This window comes from Cervus canadensis, chromosome 7 (assembly GCF_019320065.1).
Source record: "Cervus canadensis isolate Bull #8, Minnesota chromosome 7, ASM1932006v1, whole genome shotgun sequence".
Classification (NCBI taxonomy): Eukaryota; Metazoa; Chordata; class Mammalia; order Artiodactyla; family Cervidae; genus Cervus; species Cervus canadensis.
The window spans coordinates 67,945,823-67,955,756 of record NC_057392.1 but is presented as its reverse complement, the minus strand read 5'-3'; the positions used below and the strand labels follow the sequence as shown (position 1 = coordinate 67,955,756).

The window sequence follows — 9,934 nt, the reverse complement described above, 5'->3', positions numbered from 1 at the left end:
TTTTTCTTCTATTTGAAAGCCTGGGTGATAGAGCAAGGTACCCATTTTCCTTTATCTGATAGAGAAAACTCTCCTCTAGCCTTTGGTGCCTACAGTAATTAGGGAGTAGAACTGCTTCTATTTGATCCTTTCACAACAGTTCTACTACTGGTTTTCTTGTTTGTGTAAAACAACTTCTGATTTCACATCTGTTAATTTACCCTTGCTCTCATAAAAACTTCAACCCCAAAATCTTCTTCAAAAAGTTTGATCCTACTTACAGAGGCCTAGCTAAAATTCCTTCCATTCCCTAGTGTTAATTAAAACCACTTTTCCTCTAGGCAGTTCCACTGCACAAAAATAATGTAACAAAAGTAGATAGAAACACAGTGAAAGCAGAAACAAAGAGGAGGGAGAATGAAAGTGTGAGAAATGGTTACTTGTTTTGGAATCTTTAACTGTATGCTCATCGTGGGTGGATACTCATACATTAAGTTACTAGTCTGGCTCTTATTTTCAAGTTCCCTCCTCAAATTTTTATTCACATTCCTTTCTTCCAAAATTGACAGTACGGAGGGAACATCATAGAGTTATTAAAACTAAGCAGAATGCATCCATCTGGCATGCCTTTCAGGAATCCAGCCCACTATTTTTTGCTATGGTTTGATGACTCAACCCCCTAAGATGCAGCACGGGAAGAATTTCCTCATTTTGCAGAGCTGCCAAATCTCATTCATTGGAGCAAAGCCTCCCCATTTGGGGCTCATTTTAAACAGTTGTTTATCTTTTTAAATATTTTTTTCAAATCTCCCTCAGTAGAGAGGGAGTGTATCATGATTTTCTAAATAGCGATAAACATGTTCCTCCTCCTATGAAGCGTCAGCTTTCTGGTCACCAAGCCTAGTTTCTTTTTTCTTCCCTCTTTCCCCTTTTTCTTCTCCCATCTCAGCTACCTCTGTTGGTCTCATCTGTTTCTTAGAGGTTCCAGTTTCTTTTCTTCCATTGAGACATTTGTCTCATTTATACTTCTTGAAAAATTTTTTTCTGCCTTCCTTTCAAAGCTGTTCATCTAAGATCTCTTTTCACTTATCCCCCCCTTTTATTTTTAAAGCATAATAATTAAGCTTTAGTAAGTGCAAACTGCAAGCTCAACGTCAAGTACCCTCCCAGTATTCTCTCTTGAGGGAGGTGCCCTCATTATCCTGCTCAACAGATGAAAGACACAAAGGCGCGCGGACTGGAGGAACTTGCAGAATAAAGCCCCAAAGCTGGAAGGGACAGGGCTCAGCGCTCAACCCAGCTAGCTACTTGGCTCCGGAGGCAATGCACTTAAAAGAATGATCTTTAAAAAGCCTTATTAGAAACATATTTGTAAAGGATGTGCAACATATAACAGAATCTCATCTCTTTCCCACCATGGGACAAGTTTTCCAGTTCTGCCCATTAAAAAGAAACAAACAAAAAAAGCTTTCTCTTCTTGAGCCTGTCGCCATTTAACACCGCTCCTCGAGGCCCCCTTCCCACTTCGCTCGGCAAACGTGTCTTTTATTATGACTCAGCCCAGCTCGCTGCTTGCCAAGCGGCTGACGCTCGCGGCGGAGGCGCCGGGGCCACCGCTCGGGGGCGAGGGCTCGAGCGCTCCTCCCGCTTTACGGCTGCTGAAAACCCGGCCCGCGCCGGCAGCCGTACCGCAGACGAGTCCGCGCCCGCGCCGCTCAGGTAATCCGAGTCCTTCTGTTTCCAAAGTTTTGCCCCAAGCAGCTCGGCGCTCTGAGGCGGCGCGGCCTCGGCCCAGCCGTCCGGACCTTTCCCCCGCTCCCCTCCCGCCGGGACCGGCGCAGCTGAGGCACGGGCCGCACTCCTGCGCGGGTCCCGGCGCGCCGATCGGGCTCAAGTCCCGGGCCAGAGGGGCGCTCGGGGGGTGGCTGGGTGAGAGCGACTTGGAGGGGCGCCCGGCGGGGCACCTGGCTTTGGCCGGCCTCGGGCACACGCCTCGGAGCAGCCCCGGGCCCCGCCTCGAGGCCCCCGCCCACCTCCCGGAGCCCCGCAGCGCCGGAGCACCCGTGTCTGACACGTTCACACACGCACGCACTCCCGGCCCCCGGGGCATCCTAGCGGGACGCAGGTAGAGACGGCGGCGCTGCGCAGCCTGCCTCAGGGAAGGCTCGCCGGAGGGGTGCCGTTGAATGCCGCCCCGGAGGACGCGCACTAGGGCTTGCTGGAGGAAGTTGAGAGAATGTTGATGCTTGAGCAGGTTTCTACCCTAGTGTCTGGTTCTTACACCACAGTACCCCCACGGTCTCCTTCTTCTCTCCTCTTCATCCTGTAGTCCTTCTGTCTCTTCTTTTTTTGCATACTTACTACTACTATTATTATTTTCTTCTTTATTGGGTATCTCATCCTGTGGTGTCTTCTTTTGCCCCGCACTGTTAGAATAACAAGTACACATGCAGTATCCTTTTCTTTTCCATTGTTCTTAGCAAGGCTTTGCTTACCACGGCTTGTGCATTTGAGGAGCAGTGTATTGGATCCTGGCTGGACTGGGACGTGTGATTTAAGTTATTGGGCTGTGTCCTATTGCCTCAGTTGGCCATGCAGAACAGAGGAGATGAGTTTGTTTGAAACTGACCCTTAGTCATCTAGATGATGGTGTTGCCTCTTTTGGTGGGCTACCCCTTGACAAATAAGCAGTTACGTCAGGAGTTCCTGTAGTATTCACTCCAGTCAGTTCAACCCAGTAACAGTTCTTTGAAGGTCTATCATGGATTAGGAGAGAAAGATCCAGTTCCTGTTCCCCAGAGATTACATATCCAGGAGAAGGGACCACGGTGAGCACTACTATAGGTTAGTGACAAAGTGAATGGGGAAGGAAGGAATTAATGAAAGGGTTGGGTTTTAAACTAGGCTTTGATGTTTGAGTTGGCTTTCCCCCATTTTATTTATTTTTCCCTCTAAGAATTTTTAATAGAAAGACTGGATCTTTCAACAATATTTTCACCTCAAACTACTCAGATTTTTCTTCTTTGCAATTAGCAGTAACTTCTGATCTCAGGACTTCTGGGGAATGTAGAAGTAATTCCTCTTCACAAGGGTGATCTAAACTCTTGGTACCATACAAAGAGTTTTATAGACTACTATAGGACCAACAAGAGTGAAATGATAAAATTATAGCTTACAAAAAGCAGCATCAGATTCACATAGAAAGCACAATATTTGTTTATTCATTTAATAAACAAATGTTTATTATATGTCCAGCATTGTTTTTGGCACTGGAATAAAGTACAGTTTTCTTGGAATCTACATTCTTGTGGAGGGACACATTATGTATAATACATAGAAAAATATGATAATGTATAGGAGTTCCTTGGAGATACTGCAGGTTTAATTCCAGACCATCCCAATGAAGAGAATATTACAATGAAGGAAATCACAGAATTTTTTTTGTTTTCCAGTGCATATAAAAGTTATGTAATACTATACAGTAGTCTAGTAAGTTTGGCAGTAGCATTATATCTTTAAAAAGTATGTACTTTAATTAAAAAATGCCCTATTGCTAAAAAAATGCTAGACATCATCTGATAATTCAGGGTGCTTCAAACCTTCAAATTTTACAAAATGCACTCCCTGGGAAGTGCAATAAGGGAAGGTACAGTATACCTGTACCAAGTGCTTTGGAAAACCTAAGGCAAGGGAAGGTGTGTGCCCATGTGTTTAGCAGTTTAAAATAGCATTAAAAATAGCCTAAGGGAAAGCCCCTGGAGTAAGTGACATTTCAGTAGAACTTGAAGCAGACGAGGGAGTGAGCCATGTGATATTTGGGGCACGAGTTTTTCAGGCATAGAGAGTAAAAAATGCAGAGGTCCAGCATTTTGGTGTGTTCAGATCTCAGCAAAGAAGCCAGCAAAGTGGAGTGGCATAGAGAAGGGAGGCCAGTAGGATATGTTGTCTTAAAGGAGTTTGAGGTTAGCTAGTACTAATTAGCTATTATAATGACTTTGTCTTTTCCTTGAAGGGATATGGGAAGCCTTTGGAGTGTTTTGATCACTACTAAGAGAACTGTTTAATTCCATTACTCTTGCTATTGTGTTGAGAACAGATTAAAGGAAAGCAGGGCAGAAGTCAGGATACCAGTTGGGCGATTATGATAATCCATGTGATGGAGATGGTGGCTTAGACTAGGGTGGTATGAAAAGTGATGGTGAAAAGTTCATATTCTAGATGTACTTTGATAGTATATTACACAGGATTTGCTGACAGGTTAGATATGGAGTGTGCCAGCAAAAGAAATTAGGGATAACTTAATCACCCAAGTAGCCAAAAATGTAGAACTTCCATTTACTGAGATGGGGAAGATAGTAGGAAAAAGACATGATGGTGAAGAGGAATCATTTGGAATTGGACTTGTTAAGGGTTAGATGCATTTTAAATATCCAAGTGGGGATGTCAAGCATGCAGTCTGAAGAATACTGGAGTGGGTAGCCATTCCCTTCTCCAGGATGTCTTCCCAACCCAAGGATTGAACTTGGGTTTCCCACCTTGTGGGCAGATTCCTTACTGTCTGAAGCACCAGGGAAGCCCTAAGAACAGGCTAACAATATGCATTTAGGATTCTTCAGCATCCTACATCCAATCCTAAATCCTAAACCCAACAATTTAGGATTGTTCATTATACAACTGATTTTAAAAGCAAAGAGTTAGAGTAAATTCATCAAAAATATATGAGATTAGAAAACTGGAAAGGACCAGGGTCTGAGTCTTGGGGGCCTCCAACATTGGGAGATGAGGAGCTACCACCAGAAGAGTCTGAAAAAGAACTCCATGCTAGGTAGGAGGAAGAGCAGGAGAGTATCAGATCATGGAGAGTATTTGGAAGACAAGTCAAGGAAGTGTTTGAAGAAGTAGGGGGTTGTCAAAGATGAGGATTGAGAATTGATTCAGCAAAGGAAATCATTGATGACCTTGATGATACCAGTTTCCATGGAGTGATAGGTGGTGAGGCTTGTTTAGAATGTTTGACAAAGGAGTGGAAGAGAAGTTAAAGAGAGTGATGGTATATATCCCTTGAAGATTTTTACTGAAAAGGAAGGGAGAGAAATGGATCATTGGTTGGAGGGTTATGTGATATAAAGAGTTTTAAAGATGTACAGAACAATAGTATTAATATATTGTTATGCTTAGGAGAAGTAGCCAATAAAGATGGAAAATTGTTGATGCAGGAGAGAGAGAGGGGAGCAGTATTCTTGAGTATGTTTGAGAGGCTGGAACAGGAGAGGTTATCTGTTTCTAGGATTATGGGCTATTTACCTATAGTGATAAGAGAAGGAAGGGACTTCCAGGCGGCACAGTAGTAAAGAATCAGCCTGCTAGTGCAGGAGGCGCAAGAGACATGAGTTTGATCCCTGGGTCGGGAAGATCCCCTGGGTAGGAAATGGCATCCTGCTCCAGTATTCTTGCCTGGAAAATTCCATGGACAGAAGAACCTGGTGGGGTTCAGTCCATGGGGTTGCAGAGAGTTGGACACCACTGAGCACACACACAAAGAGAGAAGGAAAACTGTGTGGACACATGCAGAGTGTGTGTGGTGGCGGGTAGATTTTCTTGTTGGATTCCTTTTCTTCTCATTGTGACGAGTGGCAGACAGTGCATAAGAAATTTGTAGGAAACATTATCTGTTTTTCTGCATTTGGTCAGGGAAATGACCAAGTTTTTAATGAGAAAATACTTTGAGATTCTAAGAATTTCTCAAAGCAAAGACCTTTGTTGTGTTTTGTTGAAGAAAGAAAACGGAGAATTTCTACCTTAAGTTCTGCTTGGGAGAAGCCTTGGAAAGGAAGTTGAGGTTATAAAATAGTAGAGGTGAAGGAGGAAATAAGCAAGATTATATCATGAAATCTGAGGAAGACTATGATGAGAGTAAAAATACTGAATCTTAACCTCCAGTGCTGCTGGCTAACTGCAGTAATGTTCTAAGAATATTACTATCATATTAAACAGATAGTTTACTTTTTAAGTACAGAGTGTGATCTAATAGAGAACAATGTTGTTGCTGGGGATTAATCACCTTATGGAGAGGTAGTATTAGACCTACAAAGAGATGTTTGCTAGGAATAGATTTCAGTTGAATTTTGAAAAGACTGGATTGGCAACATATTCAATGTAAGGAAAGAGCATTTTGATAGCATTGCTCATGGATGAGTGATTGGACAAGATGGAGAGAATTTTGCAGTTAGAAATAGTACCTTGTTTGAGATGGCTTTCCTTCAGTTATTTAGGAATTATTTATTTATTAAAGCATAATTATAAAATAGGGTATTGTGTGAGGTCTTGGCAAAAGATAGTGATACCAAGATGCAAATGACATGATCCCTGCCTTCAAATTAAAATTTCCAGTTAGGAAGAAAAGAATGTATACAAATATTTGGAGAGAAGTGATAAATGCCATATGAAGAGAACTGAGTGCATTGAGTTTTTAAAAAATTCACTGTGGAAATTATTGGACACTCAAAATTAGAATAGAATAATGAACTCTGGTGTACTCATCAGTTTTCAAAATCTGTCCATTTTCTGCCAATCTTGTATGTTGTGTGGGAGTACGCTTCTGTTTGTAGATTGGGATAGAGTGATTTCCCGGAGGTTCTCATATGGGGATAGGTAGAAAAAACACTGACCTGAGTAAACTGTAGAGTTCTTGCTTCTAGTTCTATACCTGCCAGTGGCTTGCTAAACTGATTTTCTGTTGCTCAGTTGACCTGTCTGCTTTTCACTTTCTCAGTAGAGTGTGGCTGTTATTCTGCATCAGGAGGCTTATAAGCATGTATTTTCTATCATTTACAGTACATAGTACATACTATTGTTCATCGTACATAGCACATTGAGTCAAATCAATTCTTGTCAACATGCGTATCCCGTCCCCTAGATCACAAGCTTAATCACCATGCCGCGTGAAACCAGCAACCCGCTAGGCAAGGATCCCTCTTCTCGCTCCGGGCCCATGAATCGGGGGGGTAGCTATTTAATGAACTTTATCAGACATCTGGTTCTTTCTTCAGGGCCATCTCACCTAAAATCGCCCACTCTTTCCTCTTAAATAAGACATCTCGATGGACTAATGACTAATCAGCCCATGCTCACACATAACTGTGGTGTCATACATTTGGTATTTTTAATTTTTGGGGGGATGCTTGGACTCAGCAATGGCCGTCTGAGGCCCCGACCCAACACTGACCCTTGAGTCAAAACCAGCCTTCTCCCTGTTCTTGTGAATGGTAAAGTCTTATTGGAACACAACTATATCCATCCGTTTTTTTGTCTGTGCCTGCATTTGTCATAGGTTATGAGAGGTTATAGAGTTTTGTGGTTGAGGCAGAGATGGTATGACTAAAGAAGCCTAAAATATTTACTTTATGGGCCTTTAGAAAATGCTTGCTGATTCCTGTTCTACATGATCTCTGATACTACTTTAGCTCCAGTATGTTACTCTACTAGCTGAGTAAAAATTAGTAATAATAGCCATTACTTTTTTTTAGCATTTACTAAGAGCCAGCACTGTTGTTTGGTTTGTATTTACTCATTTAATCATCACCAAAACCCTATGAGGTGGGTTGTGTCATTTCTGCAAATGAAACTAAGGCCTCAGGTGGGTAAGTTCACTTGCCCAAGGTTACATAGTGGTTTATAGTGGAGCCAAGCAGTCCTCTTACAGCATGCATATCCTTAATTGTAATGCTGCATTTCTTTTAGACACATAGAAAAATATATGTGAAAAATTTTAGCCCATTAGAGAATGAAAATAAATCAGTGATTTGCACTTAGGTAAAATTCTGTATTACGATTATAGATGTAAAGGCTTTAAGACACTGACTAATCCTGAATGGACGTTAGGGATGAATGGTGTGTGAAATTCAAATGTGCCTGGTTAGAAAATTCTCGTACATCATCATTTTCTCATGAAGCTTTAGGAGATTTCTGAAAGCAGAACACTTTCCTTAAAAAGCAAGTAAATATAAAATGATATACCAACAGGAGCCTATAATTGTTTCTTCTGACGATATTTACCAGTTTTCAGGAGTCCATGCTTTTAGTATATGACTTGATTGGTACAAAAGAATAGGAGTCAGGGGCCCAGAGTTCTAGACCCAGTTCTGTTCCCAGCTTGATTTTATGTCCTTGTCTTCCCTGGCCTTTGATTTGTTTTAACTGAAAAATGAGCAGGTAGTCTAAGATCATTTGAGGGCTTCCTACAGCACAAAAATATGATGGTGTAACTTTTACATTGCATATTCAAAGAGATATGATAGCAACGTGGAAGAACTAGGCTCTATAAAGATAAAAATTTAAGCTCTCCTTTTTTTTTCTCTCCACCTGTGCAAACACATATACACAGATATGTATACACAAAAATAGAAGCAGCCACATAAAACTGTAAAATCAATGTGCTTCATTTTCTGTGTGATTTCTAGTCACATTTGATGTGCATGCAGCCATGCTCAGATGTTCAGTCATGTCCAACTCTGTTACCCCATGAACTATAGCCCACCAGGCTCCTCTGTCCATGGAATTTTCCAGACAAGAATACTCGAGTGGGTTGCCATTTCCTACTCCAGGACATCTTCACTACCCAACGATGGAATCCAAATCTATGTCTCCTGCATTGGCAGGTAGATTCTTTACCGCTGCACCATTCTTCACCACTGTGAAGCCCCACATTTGACGTGGAACCAGTTAAATTATCTGCCCTATGTTAGTATATTTTCATATTTGTATAAGAGAATGGATGACTTTTTTCTCCCTTAGCCAAAAACATACAGTTGTATAGAAAGTGAATCTTGATGAATTCCTTGACCTCTCTGATCTGGCAGTGTGCCTCATGTGTTCTTTAGCAACATTTGATTCATTGCTCAATTTGTTTGCCCGTTAAAAGTAAATAGTATGCTTGATATCAGGGTTGTCTGTGTTGCATTGTTGCATGGGATATTGATGTTAGACAAAATTGTAATTTAATTGTTTTGACATTTTGATCTGAGTAGTTCAGATAAGAAAGATGATTTATCTTTCACAGAAACCTTGTATTTTCAGCTCAGCATAATTTCCCCCAACGACTTGCTTATAAATGTGGTTTCAATTTTTTGAATGTTGGGTTTTACTCATAATGGTAATTTGCTCTCAGTATTAATTACCAAAGTTTGGCTAGGAGTTTATTACAGATAGTTTATGTTTTATATGTTCAGTCATGAAAAACTTTAGAAAAAGTTATGAATCCTTTAAAAAACAGATAATGAAAATTCTATACTCTTTAACTTTTCCATTTTATACATCATATATGAATGCTTTCTATATTGCAAATGGGTTTTTGCTTATTTACAGCCTTCACATAGAAAATTATTCATGAACTTCTTCAGTTTTAGGGCTTTATTATATTGGTCTAGCCTTATCTGTTGGTAAATTTATAACTCTGCATAGTCTGTGCCCTCTTACTTCTGTGTATTGAGTCCAGTTATCATTGGTGATAAAATGATCTCAATATATTCCTAAATATATTTTGGGTCTCCTTATCTTTTTACACTTACTGAAGAAAAAATGAAACACAAAGCAGAAACACTTTTAAACAAATCGTACTCTCTCTATAAATAGTAATGATGTAAAATTTTTGTTTATTTTCAGCTTAACAGACTACTCAGTGATTTGACATCTTGGGGGCATCTCCTAGTTCTAAGAAGCACTCACAGCGTAGTCAGCTTCCAGAGGGGGCCATTCAGCTTTTCTGAACCAAACCTGAAAACATGTTCCCTGCTAGGCTTCAGAACTCTCAGAGAATGCTCAAACCAAAGTAAACTCCTTCTGGTTGGTGGTGCACTGTACCACTTTTTTTTTTTTTTTTTTAATTGCTGGTTATAGAAGTCAGTTTGATTTTTAAATTACATTTATGTGATAATAGCATCCTTCATCTGACCTTCAG

At 40.8% G+C, this 9,934-nt stretch overlaps 1 protein-coding gene across 4 annotated transcripts in view; it reads left to right on the top strand.

Moving 5' to 3' along the window:
• The first annotated feature begins 1,553 nt into the window (after positions 1 to 1,553).
• Positions 1,554 to 9,934, top strand: part of NAALADL2 (N-acetylated alpha-linked acidic dipeptidase like 2) — a 1,484,447-nt gene continuing 1,476,066 nt past the window's right edge. For all 4 annotated transcript variants that reach the window (XM_043473703.1, XM_043473698.1, XM_043473699.1 and 1 more), the window contains exon 1: positions 1,554 to 1,698. The gene's annotated coding sequence lies outside the window, so the exon portion shown is untranslated. The remainder of the gene's footprint in view (positions 1,699 to 9,934) is intronic.